Source organism: Dipodomys spectabilis, unplaced genomic scaffold, assembly GCF_019054845.1.
Source record: "Dipodomys spectabilis isolate Male_0828 unplaced genomic scaffold, ASM1905484v1 ptg000126l, whole genome shotgun sequence".
Lineage (NCBI taxonomy): Eukaryota > Metazoa > Chordata > Mammalia > Rodentia > Heteromyidae > Dipodomys > Dipodomys spectabilis.
The window spans coordinates 1,139,000-1,166,041 of record NW_024870803.1 but is presented as its reverse complement, the minus strand read 5'-3'; positions in this window follow the sequence as shown (position 1 = coordinate 1,166,041).

The window sequence follows — 27,042 nt, the reverse complement described above, 5'->3', positions numbered from 1 at the left end:
CTCAAACCTGCAATGTTAAATCATGATATATTTATATGTATTACATGTAATTCAGGATTAACCAACAATGTGCAAAATTGTTTACCTTTTGTTATTCCCTTTCTCCATTCATTAGATAAATCCAGAATACATGTACAACACAGAGCCCAATAGGTAATATGAATCCTTGCCACTTTCTTTCCAATGACAGTATTGTTTATCTTTATTCAGTCACTTGTTTTCTCTCTTTGTTCACTGAATTTAGTAATCACTGAAGGGACATATTCATCACTTCTGATGTTCCCTGGCTCAAACATCTCTGTGTATCTGTCTTCTCTCTTTGCTCTGTTTTTGGAAACCCTCTACCTGCTGCACCTACTCTTTCAATCTCCTGCTCTCTTTTGTAGCGTGTAATAATATCTTCTCTTCTTAATACTTAGACAATACTCTAATATGCTCTATAATTTTCCTATCTCATCTATTTCTTTCAATAATTGTAAAAATCATCTTAGACTTTTCCTTTCTACAAGCAACAGGCTAGTGATGGTTGATTTTGAGTGAATGAAGGATGCCTAGAAAATTGCTAAGTTTTTCTTCCTTGGATGTCTATGAGGGTGTTCCTAAACAAAACTGGCATGGCAGCTGAGCACAAGCCCCGCCCCCCCCCCAAGTGGGTAGTGCTATGTAATAGGCTAGACAGAAGGGAACCACAGGGGGCCTTACACTTACACATGCTCCAACCTTCTTGAGAAGGCCCACTTCCTCTTTGGCTATTACCTATGTGTCATGAGCTCTCCCCAGTGGCTTTCGGGAGGCGGGGGTCTCAGGCTCCTGGCTTTGGGTGTGAGCTCCATCACTGGTCTCCTCCTTCTCTGTTGTTTAGTTTTGTGGACTGAGCAGTGAGCACGTCCCTGGGCTCAGCAGCCTGCACAGGCTGTTGTGGGATCACTCAGCTTCTTATCATATGCGCCAGTCTAACAATCTCTCTCATTCACTCTGTTTCTTTGGCAAATACTGACTAAAACAAGGCATTTTAATAATACATAATCTGAGTGGCCCAAGTGGGAGATGGCACAACCAATGGGTGTGGGCATCCACAATCCTGGCCACAGGAGAGCAGAAGCGGGGATTCTCCAGAGGTCAGAGGTGGCTATCCTCCCCCACACAATGGTCAGCCTCTTGTAGTCTGTGCCCTCGCAAAACCACACACTGAGATCTGCCAAGGCCTAGGAAATTGACTACAACATGAACGTTGTGGCTAACTCAACTCTGCTTAGTGGAAAGTCTGAAAGGGACAGCCTCTGGCATCCATTCCTTCAACACTAATTATCAGACCCATACAAGATCACATGCAGAATAGAGTAGCTAGGTCAGACAGTCTACTTAAACTTTAATAGAAGTTAATTATTCATTGATCAAACTCATTTATAACTAATTAAAGTTTTCCTGCATTAGAAAATACAATCTGATATGGATTATGCCTCTCTCTGAGAGCAGACCTGGTGCAGAAGGAAATGGAAAAGTTGTGACATTTCTGCCATGCAAATATACCTCACACCAGTGGACTGTACTTTAAGTCATAACTTTTTAAGTGGCTTTACAATTTGAATGTGGTTTCTACAATATTTCCAAACTCTAATGATTTTGTAGCCAGAATACAGCTTTATAATAGACTAACAAAGTGTGCCAGTGCTCAGCTGAGAACACAGCATAGAATTTTCTTTTTTTTTTGGGGGGGAGGTCCGGTCGTGGGGCCTGAACTCTGGGCCTGGGTACTGTCCCTCAGCTCAAGGCTAGCACTCTACCACTTGAGCCACAGCACCACTTCCGGCTTTTTTCTTTATGTAGTGCTGAGGAATCGAACCCAGGGCCTCATGCATGCAAGGCAAGCGCTCTACCACTGAGCCACCTTCCCAGCCTGGTCACAGCATAGAATTTTCTGTCTACAACTATTTACAGTTTTTGAAGCATAATCAATTGTGCATATGTAAATATTTAAAACGATAACAACAAAATAAAAACCTGAAACCTGAGGCTTAGTATGGAGCTGACATTTTATAATCTATTTCTAAGTCTTTCTCTCAAAAAGCTACAAAATGGCAGCGTTGTCTATGGAATGGTAAAGACTGTATGCTTTTCCAGGAAAAAGAGCATATGTTATTCCTAAGAGAAAAAAAAGAACTTTCCTGTGCACTTTACTTTTAACAGTCATTACTTACAATATGCTGCCTGAAACATGGCACTTTCTTTTATAGTGTTTTTTTTAATATTGAGCATATTTCAAAGTTGATTTTTGCTTTAGATATATAATTTACTTTCTTAAAGCACATCGCCAAATCTCCTGTCATAGCAAAGTTAATAATTTTATTTCTTAACACTATGCATCCTCAATTAAGGATGCTGTCTGAAAGCATCTATTGCTATAAAAAGTTATTATAAATAAATGTCATATGAAGCCTGCATTTCTGAAGCTCTTAAATATCTTTCTAATTCCATGAACTGCTCTATAACTTTTGCTATTGTTTTCATTCACAGTAATTATTTTCGCTCTAAGCTGTGACTCATCCCTGCATGTCACGGCACTACTCACATGTGGCATTCTGAATCTCTACTGCTTGGGACGACAGACACAGCAGATGGATGTTTTTCCTGGGAAGAACATCATTTATTTCCTTAAATTCTGAAAGGGGCACTAGACAGAGCAAGACCTCCTGATGTTTACTTGTTGCTGACTTGGATACTTCTCACACTTCTGTACAGTTAAACTGCATTAAAATAGTTGGCTGACATTGTTTCTCACCATGAAAAAAAAATTTTTTTTTTGATCCAGTCGTGGGGCCTGAACTCTGGACCTGGGTGCTGTCCCTCGGCTCTTCAGCTCAAGGTTAGCGCTCTACCACTTGAGCCACAGCGCCACTTCCGGCTTTTTTCTTTTTGCTTATGTGGTACTGAGGAATCAAACCCAGAGCCTCATGCATGCAAGGCAAGCGCTCTACCACTGAGCCACCTTCCCAGCCCTCACCATGAAATTTTAAGTAAGATACATGTTTCATTTATTTTCTTTGCGCCTGGAAAATAAGAAAAAAATACTGTGTCCTAAAACATCTAATGTTAATTGAATAAGTAATGGGATGAAGGATGGAGGGATAGAAGGATGAATGGATGGGCAATCAATGGATGGATGAGTGGATGGATGGGTGGTAGATGGATGGGTAGGTGAATGGATGGACAAATGGGTGGGTGAATGGATGGCTGGCTGGCTGGCTGGATGGATGGATGGATGTGCGAAACTGCCATACCAAAAGTCTGATGCAGTTTGATGCAGTCTGATGTATTTTGATTGACAGAGATACTGGACCATCCAGCCCTTTTTTGCCTTTTTTTTTAAGACCAGTAATGGTATAAAATAAACTTCTTTGCATTTCACTTTTCTTATCTAAATTAACTTATACATGAGTATTTCATTGCTGAATTTACAGTGGAGGCCAATCTATCTCAGCCCTCCGCTACAATAAACTTTCAAAAAGTATAGCCATGTTAAAGAGTTCAGGAGAATTCAAGAAGTCTTTCTCTTACACAAATCCCCTGCAGTGGTGGAGACAAGCTGCCATGACTATTTCTCCTGGTGAACTTTTAAAATCTTAAAGACAGTTAAATTTCCCCAATATAAATCAAAACTTAAATACTAGAAAGTTATCACCATCTTTTGGCATTGAGCATCTGCATACTGACTTCACTTAGTAGAGGGGGTGATTTATTTGTCTGAACAAAACATCACAATAGGGTTACTATGCTATGCCTCACACAGGAGACCTGCAGTAGGAGTGAGCAAGGAGCGGGGGGGGGGGGGGGGGGGGGGTGAGGACCCAACTAAACAGCTCTGGCAGCCAGGCTCTGGGTCTGAAATAGCTTCTGCTTAGCAAGGCAGACGACACTATCTTAAGGCCTTTCCTATACAGTCATTTGTTCTCTTGAGACCTCTAAATGAAAAAAAAGAAAAACTCCCAGTTGGTATCAGTAAGTCACAGCCTGCCTTATTTCACCACTAGCTCATCTTAAAGTTCTCTTCCTGAGAAAGAGAAGGAACACAGCATAGAATCCACAGTGGCGTCTTTCTAGACAAGCCAACCAGAAAGGAAGTGATCTTCTCTTTTTGAAAGGTAATAAATCTAATTTTGAAATAGTTGCTCTCTATGCAGGAAACATTATAAAAATGTTTCATTTGGGGGCCTCAAAAATAAAATTTTGTTCAACTGTATATTTCTGGCAAGGAGAAGGGACAATATTTATTTGTTAGAAAAGGGTTGATGTTCAAGTTTTAAGGAGGATTCGCAGACAGTGCTTTTGAAGCCCACACATTCGGAGCTGGCAATCTGCCCACTCTGAGGGTCCACAGAGGCCCTGCGGTCAGCAGCCGCAGAGAAAGGCTTCTATGCCAGCTAATACCCCAAGTGTCTTCAGGTGAGCAGTGCAGAGCCAGCTGTGCTGCAGCAAAAGCATAAGTTCTTCATGAGGAAAAGCAGGCTTTTGCAACAATCTTTACTCAACATAAACAAGAAGCACATTACTCCAGTGTTTCTCACTAACATTTAGGAGGAGAGATATTTGTTATTGAAATTCTTTGAGAGTTACCTTTCAGGAATTGAAGAAAATTAAAGGATAAACACATATAAACTCCAAAGTGAAATCTTATGCTTTGATAAATCTGAGAGATGTACAAGGGGCCTGCCAGGTATCAGATAGACAGGTGGAGGGCGTTCCTGCCTTCCTGTCACCCGTGATCAAGGGCCCACCACTGTGGTCATTTCTGCTTGTAGGTGGATGTGGATGCAGGTCTCCACACCCCAAACCACAGAAGCAGCTCCAGTGCTGAGCGTATGAGAGGATATTTCACATTTTACTGATTATAATAACTTCTGAGGAGACTGATTAATTGACCTCTGTGTGTGTGTGTGTGTGTGTGTGTGTGTGTGTGTGTGTATGTGTGTGTGTGTGTGTATCTCCCTGTCTCCTTCTTTCTCAATCTTTTTTTTTTTGCTTATTTCTAGCTATGAATAAATGCAGCATATATATTCTTTGTACACTCCCCACTCCGTCAGTCACGACTCTAACCCAGAATATCCATTGCACAAAATTCTATGCTGGGAAATGCATGAAAGAGGCAGTCATTTTCAAAATAGTGTTTAAAGGGAGAGTTCCGGCTTCATTATTGATGCCGGGGAGTGAGCAGAGGAGAAATGCAAAGTGCTTCATGGGGCAGGTCAAAGAGCCACACCAACATCAAGAATCATCATCACTTCAAAGTACCTACTGTTCTCTTCCAGGTCCTCTCATGTCATAAAAGAGACAAGGAGAAGCAGAGAGGGCTGCTCACATCTTATGCCTAAAATGTGTCACTGCAGAGCAGCAGAGCTAGGCCATTACCTCCTCAGAGCTATGTGCCCTGAACAGTAATCAAAGTATGTGTACGCATGTATGAAAATGTAATGAACTTATTAACATGATCAGAAAAAGTCGGGGAAGGGGCAAAAAGTAACATCGAGGAAAATATGACAAAGCACTGCTGGACGCCTGTGGCTCACCTCTGTAATCCCAGCTACTCAGGAAGCTGAGATCTGAGGATCAGCTTTGAAGCCAGCCCAGGCACAGAAAGGAGAGTGCGACTCTTATCTCCAATTAACAACCAAAAAGAAGGAAGTGGGGCTTTAGCTCAAGTGGTAGAGGGCCAGCTCAGGGGCAGTCCCAACTTTTAAGGTGCCAGCCACCTCCCAGTAGCTCCACACTGAGTACTAACTAAGCCTTTAACACACAGGCCTGTAGAGGACACTGCAGGTCCAAACTATGGTGCGGACCTTCCTCACTGAACACACCTGGCCTATTCATCCTCAGACTCTTCTCCAGGCACTCCTCCACTCCTGCCCCACAACCTCCATGACCCTGCCACATCCCAACCACTTCCACTGCTCCCCAACCAGCACACATCCTCTCCCACATCCACGGTCAGTGCGTCCAAGTGAACTCACTGTAGTATATCTAAGTGAACTCTCTGGATTCAGCTTCATTCCTTAGTCCCTGGTATAAGTCTCTCACCCTGCAGAACTCTGTTCTATGTGCCACCTCCCTCCAGTCCATTCACGTCTTCAGGGAGTCATGGCACACTTGGGAGCTTTGGAGATAGCTGCTGCCAGGTGACAACTCTTCTACTACCATTTCAGCACATGATTACTGACTTCTAATTTCTCTGCTGCCCTTTATGTATGTATGTATGTATGTATGTATTTAACTCATCCAGAGGCTTGAACTCAGGGGCTGGACACTGTTCCTAAACTTTTATGCTCAAAGCTAGCACTCTACCACTTGAGCCACAGCTCCATTTGGCTTTTAGGAGGTTAATTGGAGATAAAGTATCATGGATTTTACTGTATGGGGTATCTCCATATCATGATCTTCAGATCTCATCCTCATGAGTAACATGGATTACAAGTGTGAGCACCAGTTCTGCTGGCTTTTATATTCCCTCATATCCATCTCTTTAAAAGTTTCATGGAGGCTTTGTCTTTTCCACAGTTGTTTTATGAAGTATTTTAACCTGGTCCATACCACATGTACTCATTCATTTAAAAATTAAATCATTTAATGCTCATTAATTCCACAGTGAACAAACTGCTGATGCCATCATGCTCTGATGGAGACTATAATCAGGTAGGCCTTTATAGGGCAAAATAGTTATGCAAATGATTTCCAACTATAATTGTGGCCAGTAGGTAAGCCAATAGGAAGAAGAAACAAAATCTACTTGAAAAATGTGTAATTAAAGGTCTACTTTAGCTGGAGTAGAAGGTATATTTTTGTCTTCACTCTGTTCCGTTTCTGAGATCAAGGAACTCCGTGTTTTCCGATGTTGGTAAAGCCCTTATAGCCACCATCCTCCTCCTATCTTGAACCACACACGTGAAGGTGACATGGTCACTTCCCATCATCTCCAAAAGCCTTGAGCCTATTGTGAACCCTCTAACAACATCTCCACACAACTGCACACACTCCCTTCCTGTGGTCACTCTTCTTATGATCTTTCCCTAGGGTTTCTTAATAACTCGGGCATTTTGTCGTCTTTTCTATATTTTATTGGATTTTGCATCTATCATTTCCAGCCCAAACTGTGTACACAATTTTAGTTCATGCCCTTTTATGAGTGAAGGCATTCATGTCTTAATGATGTTTTTTCCCAAGACAGAACACTTGCTTCTTCTTCAGAATAACAGACTTCCATTTTTGCCTTTAAGTAGCATGAAAAGTTGTGATTCTGGTCAAAATGTGGTCACATTTTCATAGAAGCAGAAACAAAATCCATGCCTTGACTTACACATAAGGTGGTAGGTTCTCCCGAGTTGTGCAGTCCCCGCCAGCTCAGGTAGGCGATTTGTCCCAAACACACTTTCTGATTGGCTGTGTCTGTCTCTGAAACTTGAGAACTGCCCTTCATGCACTGAAGTCTCACAGCCTACCAGTGGTGCAGTTATGTGGCTTGCTTTCTTTTGCTTTTTCTCTTGATTTTTGTTTAGATTGGTTGTTTTTGGCAGATAAAACAGCAGTCACATGGGCTAGTGAATGTTTCTGCAACTCAGCTTACTTTGTATGCCTGTGTATTTTATACAGGTTCAGATCTGGATACATTGTCATCTGGTTTTATTTAAAACTACACCTTATTGTGGCAGCCAAGGCAAGAAAGACCCTACTTTTTAAGGTACCAAGAAACATAAACCAAGTTATCAAAAATACAGAGATTGCCACTTTAATTGAATGTGAGACCCAATAATCAAAACTATAACAATCTAAAGAAAGCCTGAGTAACGAATGACTCAACATGGATCTCCGAAGTTCTCCAAGATGGTTCCCATGCAGTGTGTGAGAGCATCATTTGTGAGATCATAACATATCACATGAAAATACAAATGTGAATATTTCACATTATGCAGATTAGGTGCTACAGGTTCTGAGAAATCCTGTGGTAAAGAAACTAATTTCAGCCAGGTCACGCCTGTAATCCTAGCAACTCAGGAGGCTGAGATCTGAGGATCGCGGTTCAAAGCCAGCCCGGGCAGGAGAGACTGTGAGACTCCTATCTCCAATAAACCACTAGAAAACCGGAAGTGGCGCTGTAGCTCAAGTGGTAGAGCGCTCGCCTTGAGCTGAAGAGCTGACCGACAGCGCCCAGGCCCAGAGTTCAAGCCCCACGACTGACAAAAAAAAAAGAAATGTACTCATTATCTTGCCCATGTAATTGTAACCCCTCTGTACAGTATTTTCACAATTAAAAAATAAAATAAAATAAGAAGGTAAATAAATTTAAAAAAAAAAAAAAGAAACTAATTTCACTTTAAGTAAACAACTCCCAAATCTATGGGTCATTTAACCCATTTTAATGTAGAAAACAATTATGAAGCATTTTCAAAGTACAGTGTCTTTGGGGCCCCGTTTAAGAAACGCTGCTCTATAAACTGAGTGTAGAAAGGAGGTCTGTGGATGGGTCCCAGGAATTTCCGCAGAGGAGAAATGCAATGCAAAGGCTACAGTCACAAACAAGGGAAAAGGCGCATATATATATATATATTTATATATATACACCTTTACCAGGGGTGGACCAGATGATGAAAAGCAGCTCTTAAAAAGTGGAAGTAATTCACATCTCACATCCACAAAAAGTCCTACCTTCTATCTTCACCATGCAGTCAGTCATTCCATGTACGCCTGATACACAAATGTCACACGACTCCACACATTTTTGCATTTATACCTAGCAATCACCAAGGGCAGAGCATACTTAAATGTGGGGAGAAAGGATCATAATTTCAAGTGATGAAGAATATTGTGCAGGGGCTGGGAAGGTGGCTCAGTGGTAGAGTGCTTGCCTTGCATGCCTGAGGCCCTGGGTTCGATTCCTCAGCACCACATAAGCAAAAAGAAAAAAGCCGGAAGTGGCGCTGTGGCTCAAGTGGTAGAGCGCTAGCTTGAGCTGAAGAGCTGAGGGACAGCGCCCAGGCCCAGAGTTCAGGCCCCACGACCAGACCAAAAAAAAAAAAAGAATATCGTGCAGTGGTGTGGGGAGTGTAAACGCAGACCAGAGCTGCTGGGATGGTAGAGGTGAGAGAAAAGGCAGTCATTCTGAGGAAGACAAGGTCAAAGAAAGAGATGGTGATGCGAGAGACAGGAGGAGGAGTAAGAAATAGAAAAGGAGTGAAAGCAACATAAAATTTGCTCTAGAATTATTCCCAACCTTTGAAGACTGATGAATATTATATTTAATAACACCAATAGAGTTTGGATTTCTGAGCCATTTTATCTTGCTATTTCCTATAAAATTAGCAAGAATTATACATTTAGAATAATGATCATGGTTATTCTTTCTCTTTTAGGAAAAAGATGTTTCCTACTTCTATTTTCTGATCTTTAGACACCTTCCCAGGTCTCTATTTTTATACTCCAAAAATAACCTTGGTAGGTGAGCATGCTCCTCAGTTAATTCAGCTGAAGCACAGCACTTAATGCCATCTGGAACTACTAATTTTATTTTGTTTGAATTATCCAAATGGGCTCTTACCTGAATTTCAACAGCAGCTATTTTTACAAAATCTCCATTATTTTGTAATTTTCCACAATATGTTTCCTCCCTTTTTCTAAAGTTTAAAACAAATGACCAAAAAAAGCTGAGGCTTGTGAGATGTTCTGCTTCAGATACCTCCTTCTTCACAAGAATTGTCTCTAAGACTCACTTGCAACAAAACATTTTCACCTCTTCATTTTGTTCCAAATCTTTGACTCAAAACCTCTTCAAATACAGCTTTGGAACCTTCATTTTCAAATCAGCAGGACACTGATTTAATATGCCTCATAAGATATTTAATAAAGTACTTCATAAACAAGTATCTCAGTAGCTAATGGTAAGCTGGTATGACAAGGCAGGAGATGGTGAGTCCCTACACCACAGTCCACTGCTATTGACTGAAACAATATTCTCAGCCACACCCGCCTCCCTTCTCTACTTGACTCTAGACAGCAGACCTCAACAGTGGGTTGACTCAACCCAGACTATCCAACACTGACACAGAGAAACCCAGAGTGCTTGAGCACACCATGCCTGGTGTGCAGTCAGGCTTACACCATAGTCTCTCAGGTTTGGGCTCCTAGTTTTCACCTGGGCTTCTCTTTCTCCTTGTGCCTAAATCTTGCTTAAAACAATCCCTAGTGTTCTTGGCCTCGGGAACCAGGATCCCCTTTATTGAAAGCATCGGCCTTCCGTGCTCCATCTGTACCCACCTGTTCTGGTCATTGCCTCAGCCTGAACTCTATCAACTGAAGACTCATTTTCTAAGGCCCATTCTCTTGTCCACCCAAACTCTAACCTATCATTTGGCTTGGATTCCCCATTGCCCCATCCTGTCTACAGCTAAAACCTCCCTCCTCCTCTTGTGCTTTCCAGGTTTTATTTATTGTTCCTTTGCTTTGGAGCATAACATGATGCAGATGGCCATGTAAATCTTTCTGGTATAACTTCTCATAGTCAGGTTTGTCCTGCTAGGAACCAGCTAGGTAATATTACCTAATATTACCAGGGAGGTAATATTATTTCCAAAGGTATTTGTGATATTTGATAAAATTCCAACTGGAAAACAGCAGCAAATGACCACACATATGATCACCATAACAGAGTGCTTAGCATTTTTTCTTCCCAGAAATTTTGTTCACAAAGGTTAGCACACAAAGAACAAAATTGTAATTTCAAGTGATAAAGAATGCCCGCAGTGGTGTGGGGAGAGTAAACTGCAGACCAGAGGGACTGGGATCGTAGCCGTCCCTGTCCAACGAAATGAGTCTGTGAGTTAGGACTGGGATGAAACCATAGAAACGGGGGTAAAGAACATGTGGATGATGATGGATAGAAAAGGAACTAACTTGTTAGGATCAGGAAGGAGAGAAGCATGAGGCTCCAGGTTTCTGCACTGAGCATGCTGCTGAGCTTAGGGGCACAGGAATCCATACTTCAATCATTTATCCCTTCTCTTACTAAGCATGAGGTGGCTCCGGCATTCCAGACTGTGCCAGGTGCACTGGAAACATGCCGTTCGTTTGATGGCTATGCAGTCCGCCACATAAGCAGCCCATGCGGTGTTCGGCACACAGGCTGGGGTGACACATCATGAAAGTCAGTAACAGACAAGTTTGAATAATTATAGGAGCAAAGATCATAAGAAGACAAATTTTAAATATTGGAATTTCTAAGAATACCTGGCTCAATTATTTTTAACAAAATGAAACTTGATGACATTTTTGGGGGCAATTGAAAAACCTTGAGTCTTGCTCATGAATCATATAATAGTATGCATCAATGTAAATATTCCAATTTTCTAATTGTATTATGATTATTTAAAAGAATACCCTTTCTAAAAGATGTATTTTGAAATATTTAATGGTGTAATGATGTACCACTTAAGTCTCCAATGATCAAGAAAATGAAATATATATGTATATTCTTGTAACTTAATTACATTTTATTACAAATGGGAAATATGCAGAGGTTATGCATATGTATGAAAATGTATGTATTTATAGATAGAAGGCAAGAAAGGAGAGCAATCTATAGATGTGGATAAAGGATATGCAGATGCCTTAATCTAGCTTACAACTTTGTATAGGTCTGAAATTATTCTAGACTGAAAAGTTCTACAAAATGTTAATGGAGGGACTGGGAAGTTGGCTCAGTGGTAGAGTGCTTACCTTGCATGCCTGAGGCCCTGGGTTCAATTCCTCAGCACCACATAAGCAAAAAGAAAAAAGCCGGGAGTGGTGCTGTGGCTCAAGTAGTAGAGTGCTAGCCTTGAGCTGAAGAGCTGAGGGACAGTGCCCAGGCCCAGAGTTCAGGCCCCACAACTGGACCCAAAAAAAAAAAATGTTAATGGAATGATTCATTTGCTTTGGCACAATACAAAGAAAACAGATAATTCTTCTGAAGGAAAAGAGTTTCAAGGCCTATTTAATACAAATAGAAAATGTCTTTTAATACAAGAGTACACCTTATTATTTGATAACCAGTCTTCAGTCAGTTAAAAAAAAAAAAAACAGATCTATGCAAGCAAAAATATAAAGCTGGATTATTAAAAATCTAGACAAAAACTGGCTAGTGGGGCCAGTGGCCTGGAGTACTTTCAAGTACTCGTGAAAGTAGGCCACGAGTGCCAGCTCTGATTAACAGCGTCCACTGGCAGCAAGAGTCTAGAACCTATGAACCTGTGGATAAGGCCGCCACAGGGCACTGCCCTCAGAGATGACAGTGAGCCTTTCCAAACTCTTTCTGTGGGGAGTGCTATGCTACACAGGCAGTTTGCCTATGTCAGAATGTGGTTCTTTATGCATGTCTCAAGAGTGGAGTTAAGTGTTGTACTCATCCAAACATAGTCAGCCTTCTATCTTTCCATCCTTTTTTTTGTTGGTACTAGGGCTTGAACTTGGGGTCTCACTTGCTAGGCAGGTGCTACATTCATGAGCCATACCCCAGACCTCTTTGCTTTAGTTACTTGTCCAGATAAGTTTTTGGAGCAGGTCTAGGTTTAGGAGGCACTCCTACATATGGCTCCCTGATTAGCTGGCATGAATGTCACCCTTCCCAACCATCTATCTTGTCACTTTCCTTGGATCTGCCAAATATATTGTCCAGAAGATGACACTAACTACAAATTCTGCTCACAGTGAGTTGCACAGGACTCACAGTGCAGGTGAATCTGGATGAGAAAAGCCAGTGAGTGGCCACGGCGTGCTCCAGGAGGAACAGGCAGTGAGGAGCCATCTTCACGCTCCTTCCCTGGGGTTACGGCAATTTCTTCTCTACCTTCCCTTTCTGATCCACACTTAGGTAAATGACATTCAGACTGGCTTTAATAGGAGTTAAAATAAAATTTCAGCAAAACTTGAGCTTATTAAAATTACATAATTTTAGCCGGGCACCTGTGGCTCACACGTGTAATCCTAGCTACTCAGAAGGCTGAGATATGAGGATTGTGGTTCAAAGCCAGCCAGGGCAAGAAAGTCCATGAAACTCTTATCTCCAATAAACCACCAGAAAACTGGAAGTGGCGCTGTAGCTCAAGTGTAGAGTACCAGTCTTGAGCTGAAGAGCTGAGGGACAGTGTTCAGGCCCAGAGTTCAAGCCCCATGACTGAAAAAAAAACCCTATAATTTTAGTTGGGCATAGTGGCACATGATTGTAATCTCTTCACTCAGCAGGCAGAAGGTAGCCTATGCAACATAGTATGTTTGAAACAAGCCTCTCACCAAAAAATACATTACATATTTACTATTTTTTGGCTGATTTTTCAAGGCAATTTAAGAAGAAATAAGTCTTTTCAACAAATGGTTCTGGGACAATTGAATTCTTCCTGGAAAAGAACAACATCAGACTCCTATTTCACTCTATATGTAAAATCCAATTCAAAATACAAAGGTAATAATTCAAACCATAAGTGTAAGTTATTGGGACTGCATTTGACAATGGATCATATGATTTAAGAAAATCACAACCTAAGAAAAAGCATATGCAATGGACCTCATCAAAATTAAAAACTTTTACACATCAAAAGACATTTTCAACAAAATGAAACACAATCTATAGAACAGAAGAAAATATATGAAAATCAATTGTGTGATAAGGTTCTACCATCCAAAACAAATAAAGCACTCTTACAACTAAACAAAAAGACAAACAAACCTATTGAAAACAGGAAAAGGTCTGAGATATTCATTACATCAGAGGAGATGTGCCCAACAATCACATTAAAAGATGCTCCATTATTAGCCATTAGGGAACTATAAGTTACTACCATAATGAGAAAATAAAATGGACATAATAAAAATTAAAACTTTAAAGGAAATGGAAGTAAGTGCATGAAGTTTCAGAGAAAAACTGAAACCTAACTCCTTGGTGCATGGAACCTAAAGTGGGTCAGCAACATGAAAATCATTAAAACTTCATTCAGTTATCTCCATGTGACACAGAAATCCCACTTCTAGGTGAGCTCCTCCCTCAAAACTGAAAACAGATCGCTGGACAAGTATACACTATGCAAGATCAAAGCAAAAATTAAGTACAGGAAACCAGACCCAGAGAACACTGCTGAAGGTCTGAAAATGGTATTGACCTCATTCTAGGGTGAAGTTACAGAAAGATGGCAGGAACAACAGATTACAGGGCAAGTGAGAGACAAAGGGACCGAGGTGGATGGCGGCTTGGTAATGACCCACAGGAGGAGATGAGCAGCCAACCAGGCAGTGTCCTCGCCGACTGCAGGCACCTCTGGATCCATACCTGGCCGGCGAAATAATTCCACCCAATGAGCTATCTATATGGGCCTTTCCTTGTCCTAGTCCAAACAGGTCGGTTTCCATGACAAACCAAACTGAACAGCTACGCTCACACCAAACCCCTTCAGAAGAAGGAAGGGAATCAGGGTGGGCAGTACAGTAGATTGCATGACACATCTCAGCAGAACAACGGGTACCCGAAGGAGAGAACAGTGGGTGTCAGTGGGTGCAGAATGGCCACGGAGTACAAGAGGTATGTGGGAGGGAACACTGCCCGCCCCACTTACAGACAGAGTCTGGGATGACAACTTCAAACGCCCAGTCAAGCAGACTTGTCATCTCAAATGGGCTTTGTGTGTGTTCCAGGTGGGCACAGCAGGTACAAGGGAAGAAGGCAGCACGATGCCCACCAAGGGGAAAGGCGAGTGTGGACAGCACAGATACCCCTTTTCAAAGTGACACACGTGGGAGATGGGAGGGAGTGCATGTGCGTGTGCGTGTGTGTGTGTGTGTGTGAGAGAGACCGTCCAGGTAGTAAAAGCGAGACAAGCTGCTGATATACTAAAGACAAGAAAATGACTTAGTGGGAATTATTGAAAATTAGCACTATGAGCAGAAATGCTTACCTAAGCATTTCATATAAGCATCTTCCCACTCCGTTTTCCTGGGGAAATGGTGGGGGGCGAGGAGTTCCCTACTCATTCCCGAGAGGCTCCTGCACCCACTCTCTGCTGAGAAGGAGTCTGCCTGCTACTTACTGGCTGTTCCCAGTGCTGACCGCACACACTCACATGACTAAAGAAGTGTTCCTGAAGGGACTTTAACTGACAAGCTGCTCCCCTCCTCTGCCCAAAGTGCCGCCTCGGCCTTGCCAGTTAACCAGCTGGTGCTCAGGCTCTGCCAGACGAGCCGCTTTCCTCTGCCAGTGCCAACTCAGCTGTGCTGCACCTTGTGGCGAAGGGAGAAGCGTCTTCAGCCTCCCACGAAGCAGGACAGCATACCTCCAATTGCCATGGTAATAGGAAAATTGTCTGGGCACATATCCATTTGATCCACTGCACTGTTCTTTCTCACTTCAAATTGCACACTGAATAGTGGAGCTTTACATTTTTCTAGACACCCACTGGTGAGATTTTAACCCTTCAGTTATTCATCTGTGCATTTTATATACTCTACAAAAATCCTCAGAGTTCTAAAATCACAGGCTCACTCTAATAGCAAAGACCCTAATAACAAGATCACTTCTCTGATTTTAAATTTACTAGATTATCAGTTATAGATCATCCTTTCCTAGTGAATAAGCCAGTGCGGCAAGAGGACTTTCCAAACCCAGCAGGAGTGCTTGCAGCCACAGAGGCTCCAGAGGCCCTCAGAAGACAGGCAGGCAGTCAGGACAGGCAGGGCGGGCAGGACAGGTAGGACAGGCAGGACAGGCAGGGCGGGCAGGACAGGTAGGACAGGCAGGACAGGCAGGGCGGGCAGGGCGGGCAGGGCAGGCAGGACAGGACAGGCAGGACAGGCAGGACAGGTAGGACAGGCAGGACAGGCAGGACGGGCAGGGCGGGCAGGGCAGGCAGGACAGGCAGGACAGGCAGGGCGGGCAGGACAGGCAGGACAGGCAGGACAGGCAGGACAGGCAGGACAGGCAGGACAGGCAGGACAGGCAGGGCGGGCAGGACAGGTAGGACAGGCAGGACAGGCAGGACAGGCAGGACAGGCAGGGCGGGCAGGACAGGCAGGACAGGCAGGCAGGGCAGGGCAGGCAGGACAGGCAGGCAGGGCAGGGCGGGCAGGACAGGCAGGACAGGCAGGACAGGCAGGACAGGCAGGCAGGACAGGCAGGACAGGCAGGCAGGGCAGGGCAGGCAGGACAGGCAGGACAGGGCAGGACAGGACAGGACAGGCAGGACAGGGCAGGACATGTAGGACAGGCAGGACAGGCAGGGTAGGACAGGCAGGGCAGGCAGGACAGGCAGGACAGGCAGGACAGGCAGGGCAAGGCAGGACAGGACAGGCAGGACAGGGCAGGACAGGGCAGGACAGGGCAGGACAGGCAGGACAGGTAGGACAGGTAGGACAGGACAGGCAGGGCAGGGCAGGACAGGACAGGCAGGACAGGGCAGGGCAGGACAGGACAGGACAGGCAGGACAAGCAGGACAGGACAGGCAGGCAGGACAGGACAGGACAGGACAGGCAGGACAGGACAGGCAGGACAGGGCAGGACAGGACAGGACAGGCAGGACAGGGCAGGACAGGTAGGACAGGGCAGGGCAGGACAGGACAGGACAGGCAGGACAGGCAGGACAGGTAGGACAGGTAGGACAGGACAGGCAGGGCAGGGCAGGACAGGACAGGCAGGACAGGGCAGGGCAGGACAGGACAGGCAGGACAAGCAGGACAGGACAGGCAGGCAGGACAGGACAGGACAGGACAGGACAGGCAGGACAGGACAGGCAGGACAGGGCAGGACAGGACAGGACAGGCAGGACAGGGCAGGACAGGTAGGACAGGGCAGGGCAGGACAGGACAGGACAGGCAGGACAGGCAGGACAGGTAGGACAGGTAGGACAGGACAGGCAGGGCAGGGCAGGACAGGACAGGCAGGACAGGGCAGGGCAGGACAGGACAGGACAGGCAGGACAAGCAGGACAGGACAGGCAGGCAGGACAGGACAGGACAGGACAGGCAGGACAGGACAGGCAGGACAGGACAGGACAGGCAGGACAGGACAGGCAGGGCAGGGCAGGACAGGACAGGCAGGACAGGGCAGGGCAGGACAGGACAGGACAGGCAGGACAAGCAGGACAGGACAGGCAGGCAGGACAGGACAGGACAGGACAGGCAGGACAGGACAGGCAGGACAGGGCAGGACAGGACAGGACAGGCAGGACAGGGCAGGACAGGTAGGACAGGGCAGGGCAGGACAGGACAGGACAGGCAGGACAGGCAGGACAGGTAGGACAGGTAGGACAGGACAGGCAGGGCAGGGCAGGACAGGACAGGCAGGACAGGGCAGGGCAGGACAGGACAGGACAGGCAGGACAAGCAGGACAGGACAGGCAGGCAGGACAGGACAGGACAGGACAGGCAGGACAGGACAGGCAGGACAGGACAGGACAGGCAGGACAGGACAGGCAGGGCAGGGCAGGACAGGACAGGCAGGACAGGGCAGGGCAGGACAGGACAGGACAGGCAGGACAAGCAGGACAGGACAGGCAGGCAGGACAGGACAGGACAGGACAGGACAGGCAGGACAGGACAGGCAGGACAGGCAGGACAGGTAGGACAGGACAGGCAGGGCAGGGCAGGACAGGACAGGCAGGACAGGCAGGACAGGCAGGACAGGGCAGGACAGGCAGGCAGGACAGGACAGGACAGGACAGGACAGGCAGGACAGGCAGGACAGGCAGGACAGGACAGGACAGGACAGGCAGGACAGGACAGGACAGGACAGGACAGGCAGGACAGGACAGGACAGGCAGGACAGGCAGGACAGGCAGGACAGGATAGGCAGGACAGGACAGGATAGGACAGGCAGGACAGGACAGGACAGGCAGGACAGGCAGGGCAAGGCAGGGCAGGCAGGACAGGTAGGACAGGACAGGGCAGGACAGGACAGGACAGGCAGGACAGGCAGGGCAGGGCAGGACAGGCAGGACAGGCAGGACAGGCAGGCAAGGCAGGCAGGACAGGCAGGACAGGCAGGACAGGCAGGCAAGGCAGGCAGGACAGGCAGGACAGGACAGGACAGGACAGGACAGGCAGGACAGGCAGGACAGGATAGGCAGGACAGGACAGGATAGGACAGGCAGGACAGGACAGGACAGGCAGGGCGGGCAGGGCGGGCAGGGTGGTCAGGAGCACACAGCGGTGCCTTGCTTGCTTTGTGGGCAGGGGCCTGCTGCTTCTTGGTTTTAAGTCTCACTCAAGGTCCCGGCAGGTGACACAGGATTCACTCCCAGGGTACAATTGAAAAGAATTCAATAAAGAGACAAGTGATGCAGCTATGTGGGACTTAATCCAATCAGTGAGGGGTGGTGGAGTCCTTTCCCTCTCACAGGGAAAGCTTGTATCACACAGGTCCTGAGGGTAGGGTGCTTTCAAAGCTACTGGAGCCATGCAGCCTGCAGGCCCCAGGCTCTTGGGAAGCCTGGGGAAGGAAGGAACAACCTGATCGTCCAGCCTCCTCCTAATGAGTCTTTTTTTTTTTTTTAATCTTTTTTTGGTCCAGTTGTGGGGCCTGAACTCTGGGCCTGGGCACTGTCCCTCAGCTCTTCAGCTCAAGGCTAGCGCTCTACCACTTGAGCCACAGCGCCACTTCCGGCTTTTTTCTTTTTGCTTATGTGGTGCTGAGGAATCGAACCCAAGGCCTCATGCATGCAAGGCAAGCGCTCTACCACTGAGCCACCTTCCCAGCCCCTAATGAGTCTTATCAGCCCTGAGAGCCTAGAGCAGGAGGCAGGAGAAGAGACTCAGGAGTAAGGCCAGACTGAGTGACCCAGAGCAGGGGAGTCCTCTCACCTACCCCCACTCAGCCACCTTGGAGAGTCCGTCACAGGCTCACCCATCTTGCCCATACCATGATGATCCTGCTTCAGCAGTACCTCCGCCAGACAGAGGGACCGGAAGGAGAACAGGCTCAAGTCGACCACACAGCCCATCCATCACTGCACAGCCTTGGGGTCAGCGACTGAGGCCCGGCATAGCTCATCATCATGACCACTGTGCCACCACCAAATGCATATTGATAAGATAGGGATAGAGGAAGAAATGCATCATCTTTTCTCTTTAAAAGGTTTTATCTGGGATGACTAGGAGTCTTAGAACTTCCCCAATACCTAAAGTCCACATACTCTTATCCAGTCCTTTCATTAAATACCCTGACCTCTGAGGGTCTAAGCACTCTGGCTGTCGCTTCAGACGCGCGCTGCCAGCACAGCCATGTGGACCTGGTATTGGTAAGTCAAATACAAGCAGTGAGGGCAGAACAGGCAAGTAAGAGCTTGCAGAGTTCATGCATTCTAGTTACCAATGTCCTTGCTTAATGGCACATTGTAATACATCAGCCCTGGAACCAATTTTGTATGTTCAAATGAAAGTACAAAAATCAATTGCCAAGAAAGGATTATTTTTGTATTGCAACCTCTTGCCTTCCCAAGTCATTCAAACCTCGTTATAGACCCACACAGCCACAGACACACACTACTTCACCTCATCTGATAGATTTTCTTGGTACTAAAAAGGAAAACATGACAACCTGTTTATTGAAAGCTAAGAAATGACTTTGTTTTGCTGTTATTTCCATTCAAATCCACAGGGAATTTTCTATTTCAATCTTTACAAACTAAGTTGTCAAATTTAGTCTGTTTAAAAGATAAGTTAAGGAGAAATGAAGGTGCTGATGCAGATTGTTAGAAAACCATTTTTCTATTTTATTCATCACAATAGCATTCTATTGCCCTTTAAATGTCACAAGTTCAAGAGCGTAACTATGTAAACCTTGAGAACATTTCTCCTCACTGTAATAAAACAGAAAGATGCAATTTCCTAAGGTGTAGGATGACAGAAACAGCAAAATAAGAATGAAAACAAGTTGGGTGCTGTTACAAGTAAGAAGTTGGGGTATTCTTCAATTGAGGTTTCCCCAAGCAAGGAGCCAGCTAACTTGGCAGTGGTACATACTACTGCTTTTTGTATTATCATCTAAGCTGTAATTAGGAAAATGGATTTATGAACTCTGAGAAGTGCACAAATACAAGACGCAGTGCCTCTTTCTAAAAGAGTCATATCATAAAATCTTCTTTTCACAGTGTTTGCTGCCCAATCCAGAGCTGAAGAGCATTTCCTATGCTACGTTAGTGGACACAGGTACGTGTACAGCTCTGATATTCCCACTGATAGGTAGCAGCGAACCAAGAGTGTTGTTGTAAGGGAAAGCCTAAGTGGAGGATGAGATGACTTGGTCTCTTAGAGAAAATGCTGTAACACTAGAATTTTCAACCAAGCCCTAAGTGGACAAAGGTTAAGTGGAATGTTACAAGATGAGATTTTTCAGTTCCCCACCCACCTGAGGACTAATGGCAGGCTTCACTCCAGCCTTAGCTGTGTGAATAAATAGTTCCTGAAACAACAGGTCTTAATTACCCACGAACCATGTCCTACAGAGGCCAAATGTCATTCAGTAAATCTCCCCCACCCTTGGGACAGTGGTTCTGCCCAGAGCTGATTCTAGGAGGTACTTAAACCAAATAAACTTGTGCAGGGTAAAAGTCATTGTCACTTCTTTTGATCTTGAAAGTATATTCCTTTCCTAATAAACTTTCCTAACGCTACTACTACATTCTGGTCTTGCCTGAATTCTTCTGCTGCTGGACATAAAACTAAAGTTGGCTTTCCAGTAGCACCACTAGATTTTGAACTGATGCAATTTCACTGAATAAAGTAAGGATCAAAGAATGAACAATGTTTTACTTTTTCATGTCTCATGTCCATGTGTACACCACATAACAAGAGTAAAATGTAGTCTCAGCTGACCCCTGCCTAGAAGACACGTGGAGGGCTGGCGTGCCTTGCCCTGCCCTCCCAGCACCCTTGGCACTTTATGGAATCTAGAATTTGTATTCCGTTTTCCACTTTGTCTACATGCAGGTCCCTTGAGCTGTGCAAAACACTTCTGCAGCTTGTCTTTCTTCATTCTCCTCATCTTTTCTAACTGCTCTGGTTAGCTACTAATAGGCTTTACCTTGAGCCTGTAGCTCCCCCCCTCCGCCCCCCGCCCCTCTATTTCACATGTAGCATTGTGGTCATCATTCCTTTTCTGACACGCAATGCCAGGTATGCGTTTCTCTTGCTCAACAACGCTCATTTTCTCCCTATGAGATATCTCAGTAATTCCCAAACTGTGGGGAGAACATAAAACCTTTCTCAATTAATACAAGCAGTGTCCTGGCTCTCCAGGGGGCGAAAATCTTTTTGTTAGGATACATTTAAAAAAAAAAAAAAAGAACCCTCTAAAGTAATAAGACACATAAATTGGATTATTTGTACAATTTAGTCAAGGTTAGGAATTAGGTATTCCTGATTGTGGAAATTTTTTGAAAGGTTTACAATATATACATTCTTTAATCTCATCTTTAATATCCATTTTCACACTTGATTTCATGAATTATCAATTTCCTTAAGTAATTTTAGATCTTAATCTTTGAAGAGTTGCCGGGTTCCTATTTTTCTTTTTTTAATGTAAAGGTGATGTATAGAGGTTTTTTGTTTGCTTTTATGCTCTTACAACTCATACGTTTGTAATTCCTCCCAGAGGTGGAAGTTTTACATGGTCTGGGGCTTACAATCCAAGCAAGGTCAGGCAATGGCTGGAGCCAGCTTGACGGCTCCCGGCAGGCCCCGTGGGCTGCTCTGAGTCAGGGGGCCTGACGTGGAATGTCCCGACATTTTTGACATGACAATATTGTCAACCAGAACAGCTTCTCAATTCCTATACTAGAGAAGGGGGGAGGGGCGGTAAGAAAGCACAACACTGGAATGCCACACCCACCCAGCACGTCTGCTACAATGTGCTGCTACTCTTGCACACAGAGTGCAACACTGCAACACCCGCAGAAGGCTGAGAGAGATTCAAGTTCAAGGACAGTTCTTAGAGCAACCAGAATAAGCACTTTTGAAGAATAAGGATGAAGCTAAACTAGACCAGCCTGCACATAGCTTGAAAACCCTCCTCAGCAGAACTGGTGGCTTACACTGCCTTTCTGTTTGCTACAGCAGAATACAACAGACTAGATAATGTGTTAAATATAGTTCATGTTTCTGGAGGCACTGAAGTCCAAGGTGGAAGGGACAACGTGACAAAGCATCACATGCACCGCAGAGGGGCTGGTGAGCTCCTCTGTCTTTAGGAATCCACTCCTGAAACAACCAACACCTCTCATGACTGCAGTAAGAAACTATCCCTCCTTGTAGGCAGAGTCCTCTGCCCACTGCCAGAGTCTCACACTTCTAATAGCCCAGCTAAGTTAAGTTCTGTGGCATTGGGGGCGCAGTTTCCACCAGAAGAACTTAGAAGCACATGCTCAAATCATAATATATGCTATGGTTTAAAAAGTTAATAATCAAGCAGCTCTGTATATGTGTGTGTGCACGCGCATGTGTGTGTGCACACTACTCCTTGGGTTTGAACCCAGGTCCTGATCACTGTCCCTGAGCTTTTTCACTCAAAGCTAGTGCTCTACCACTTGAGTCACAGCTCCTCTTCCAGCATTTTGGTGGGTGATTGGGCAGAAAAGTCTTAGGGACATTCCTGCCCAGGCTGGTCTCAAACTGCAACCGTCAAATCTCATCCTCCTGAGTAGCTAGGGAAGCTAGGAATCGACGCATGAACCACTGGCAGCTGGCTCCTAGTGTTTCTTTTAAGCAGATTTATTGAGATACATTTCATATATCATAAAACACCCATGTAAAACATTCAGTTCGCAGGTGTGTCACTACATGCAGAGTGATACAGCCATCCTCATCTCCCTTCAGAACAAAAGCCTTACTCTGTCCCCAGTACTCAAAGAGCTCTGAGCATCAGCCACTCTTCAGTGCTTGGCTCCTAATATCCTATAAAGCACTAACCTAATTTCTGTGTATCTGACTTTTACAGATACTTTACACAGGTGCAATCTTACAACAGGTGATCTTTTGTGACTGCATTCTTTCAAACCTAAGCATGGAATTTCTGCATCTTATTAAGTTCTAGGTTCAACCTTTTGCAAATGATCATTTTTACAAGTGCTGCACCTCCTGATGTCCCAGCCAGCAGTGTCTGGCCTATTCAGACAGTGTCTGTCTTGTTCACAGTAGCCATCTTACTGCATGAGAATACACATGCAGTAATACATGTCAGATATGTTCCTAACCCAAGACACAGGACTAGAACAGCCATGAAAGCAAAATAATTACATTGCTAGAGAAACAGTCACTGGATATTCAAACTTAAGTGGTGGTGACATCCTACAAAGGGAGATGACAAAGCAAAGCAAATTTAACACAGAACATTAATCATTCCAAAAGAAATGGACAAATGATTGTTGCTGAACTCAAGGGCAAACCTGTGTGCCTAGTTTGTGGTGATATACTGGCAGTAATGAGGAAAGACAATCTGGAAGCCATTATAGCTCAAAACACAAGAAACTCAATGAATTGGTCAACCAAATGCATCCACATGCATCAGTGTTCCTAGGTGGCTGCTTTGGCTAGGCTTCCCTGTGACAGAGATGTTACTCAGACGCATGTGAGTGTGCATAGCCCAGCTTATGAGAGAGAATGCGGTGGCTGCTGCAGAGCCGTGGTCAACAGTGTACATTGTTTCAGAATGTTTCTCTTGGAGAACTCCCTCAGATCAGACTGCTCACTTAGCCCAAGATACTGAAAACAGCACTGAAGCATTCTTCAGGAGAGTCCCAGGCTTTCTTTAGGGCTTGTGACAAGGCAGCAAACACCGCCCAGGTGGCTATTCTCCTTTGCAAGGTAGCTACAGTCCACAATAATTGAGAGGAACTGTTCTCACTGGGAGTAAAGCACTCTAAGAGATGAAGAACTGGTGGGGAGAATAGTATTAGAAATTAAAATAAACTTGATATAACTTTATAAGGTTGGCTGGAAGAAAGAATTAATTGCATTTGTCAAGAAAGAAATGAATCATCTCAGTCTTGACCCAAAGATTTAATTACCTGCCACTGCGTTACACAGCGAGTCTCTGTGCACTCACTGAAGTTCAACTTGTGATGTCAATGTTTCAAAAGTGGAGATCTTAACAGCCACAATTTAAGGAGTTACTGACTGATCTTGACTCTTAATACAGCAATCTTTATTATCATGAAGTATAGGGGCTCAGCGCACTTACATTCACGAACAGGTTCGTGTGGTGTGAAGAGATGCAGGATGAAGTCAAGCAGTTCATGGACAGGAACCCAATGTCCACAAATGCTCCTGTAATCCAGAGTACACTGAGGGGAACTCGATAATCACAAGTGTTCATGTAATCCAGAGTACACTGTGAGGAACTCAATGATCACAAGAGTCCTGTAATCTAGAATACACTGCAGGGGAACTCAATGACCACAGTGTTTCTGTAATCTAGAGTACACTGCAGGGAACTCAATGATCACAAGTGTTCCTGTAATCCAGAGTACACTGAGGGGAACTCAATGATCACGAATATTCCTGTAATCTAGAGTACACTGAGGGGAACTCAATGATCACAAGTGTTCCTGTAATCTAGAGTACACTGAGGGGACTCAATGATCACAAGTGTTCCTGTAATCTAGAGTACACTGAGGGGAACTCAATGACCACAAGTGTTCCTGTAATCCAGAGTACACTGGCTGGAACTCAATGATCACGAATGTTCCTGTAATCCAGAGTACACTGGTGGGAACTCAATGACCACAACTGCTCCTGTAATCCAGAGTACACTGGCGGGAACTCAATGATCACTAATGTCCCTGTAATCTAGGGTACACTGAGGAGAACTCAATGACCACAAGTGTTCCTGTAATCTGGACTATACTGAGGGGAACTCAATGATCACAAGTGCTCATGTAATCCAGAGTACACTGGGAAAGAACTCAGGGATCACAAATCCTTATGCAATCCAAGGTACACTGGGGACATCACCACACACCCTTCAGAGCTGAACACCAATCTACAGAGCCCAAATCAGCTTCTCAGCTCCGTACTTTCAAACGTGAAATCATATGAAACCAAATTAAGGTTGTGGCAAGTACAATTCCAAAGAACTAGCCTGTGTATTTCCACACTCTGAAAGGATAGAAGCTTCTACCAAACTTGAATGTGCTGGTACAAGTGAAAAACTTATGGAATATTTAGTGAGGGAGTCAAGGATGTGAAAATAAACAAGTGGAACTGAATGTCTCTGATACACCTCAACTGTGGAACTAGCTGATGTGCCCCATAACCTCCAACATGAAATTGTCCAGCTGCAGACAATCAGGTGAAAACTGGGTATGACCCCCTTCTGCTGCCTGAGATCTAGAAAAACAATGTTTAATTTTCTTCTTATTTTCAAGACTAAAAGGGCTCACACTAGGGTCAGTGTGATTCAGTGACCAACTGAATTCCATGACTGCAAGTACATCCTCTTGCATGACTTGCTTTGATGCTTCCGCCTGTGCCAATGGGCTGCATGGAAATGCACACCTTCCCCCACTGGGAAGTTTTACACAACAGCTTCAACCTCCACTTCCAACCATGCATAGCCTGAAGGTCAGCCTTCTCCTGCCCAATTCTTTCCTGGTCATGCAACAGCCAATACATGCAACTTTTACATCATAATTAATATATCAAAATATCCAATATTTATTTTCATTAGTTCCTTTCTAAACTCCACCCAGATTATTTTCTGCCTCAACTGAAGTCACAACCATAGATGACAAGATGTCACCAGCCTCAATTATTTTTGTAGTAGCCAAAAAGTTTGGAAAGTTAGACAAAACTGGCTAATGCCTAAAAATAAAGCCTTTTAGGACATATGCAAGTGAAAATAAATAAGAAAATCTGATTAACACCATTGTGATCAAAATAAGTAAATTTATAATTAAAGCTTACTTAGAATAAAACTTTACCAAGAAATGTTTCAAACTGTCAAGACAGAAAACGTAATCTTATAAAAAAAAATCTACAGAATAGCAAAAGGCATTGGATCTTGATAAAACAAAAACAAGAAAAATAAAACCTAAAACATTGCAAGAAACTAAGACCACTTTGTTTTTTGTTTGTTTTTTGTTGGCTGTGAGGCTTGAACTCTGGGCTAGGTGCTGTCCTTGAACTCTTCAGCTCTACCACTTGAACTTCAGGTTTTCTGGTGGTTCATTGGAGATAAGAGTCTCATGGACTTTCCTGCCTGGGCTGGCTTTGAACCATGATCATCAGATCTCATCCTCCTGAGTGTCTAGGATTACAGGCATGAGCTACTAGTGCCAGTTTTAACTCATAAACATAGACAGAAAATCCTCCACTATACACTACATGAGATAATGGTATCATGCAGAAAATGAAAAGGTTAATACACGAAGACTTCAAGCCCACTGGGAGTCAATGTTCTCAAAGTCCATAGAATAATTAGGGAAAATAATATGAAGTCAATAAATTTAGAAAATTGTATAATATTCACATTTATGATTAAAAATTTTGAACAAGCTTAAAATAGCAGGTAATAAATCAATCTAGCAAAATGATCTATAAAATACACCATCAAAACACAAAAATACACATATCTACAAATACAGAAGAAATCCAGATACACACACATACATGCACACACAGGACACACACGCACCTGTATGCAGACACTTACATATTCTCTAACTCCATCTGTAGTTGAATATATGATCTGAGAGAAACTAGAAACTGAGAAAAACTAAACTAGAGAAACTAGACCTTAGTGATACACTGCTTTTAATGTTGTTTTCTATTGAAAGAAAGTATGGCTCTTTGGAGAAAGAGCTGACTTGAGATCTGATACAGGAAAAGTAATAAATGTGCTAGAAATATGTTATTCCAGAAAGCAAATACACTCAAAATATACGTAAAAGTTAAATCTGAAAGCATATCTGTTGGCCAAATTTAAAACAATTTGAGCATCAAAGTAAATTAAGTAGTTAAATATTCAACACAAATGCTTGTACATGTACATCCAAAGT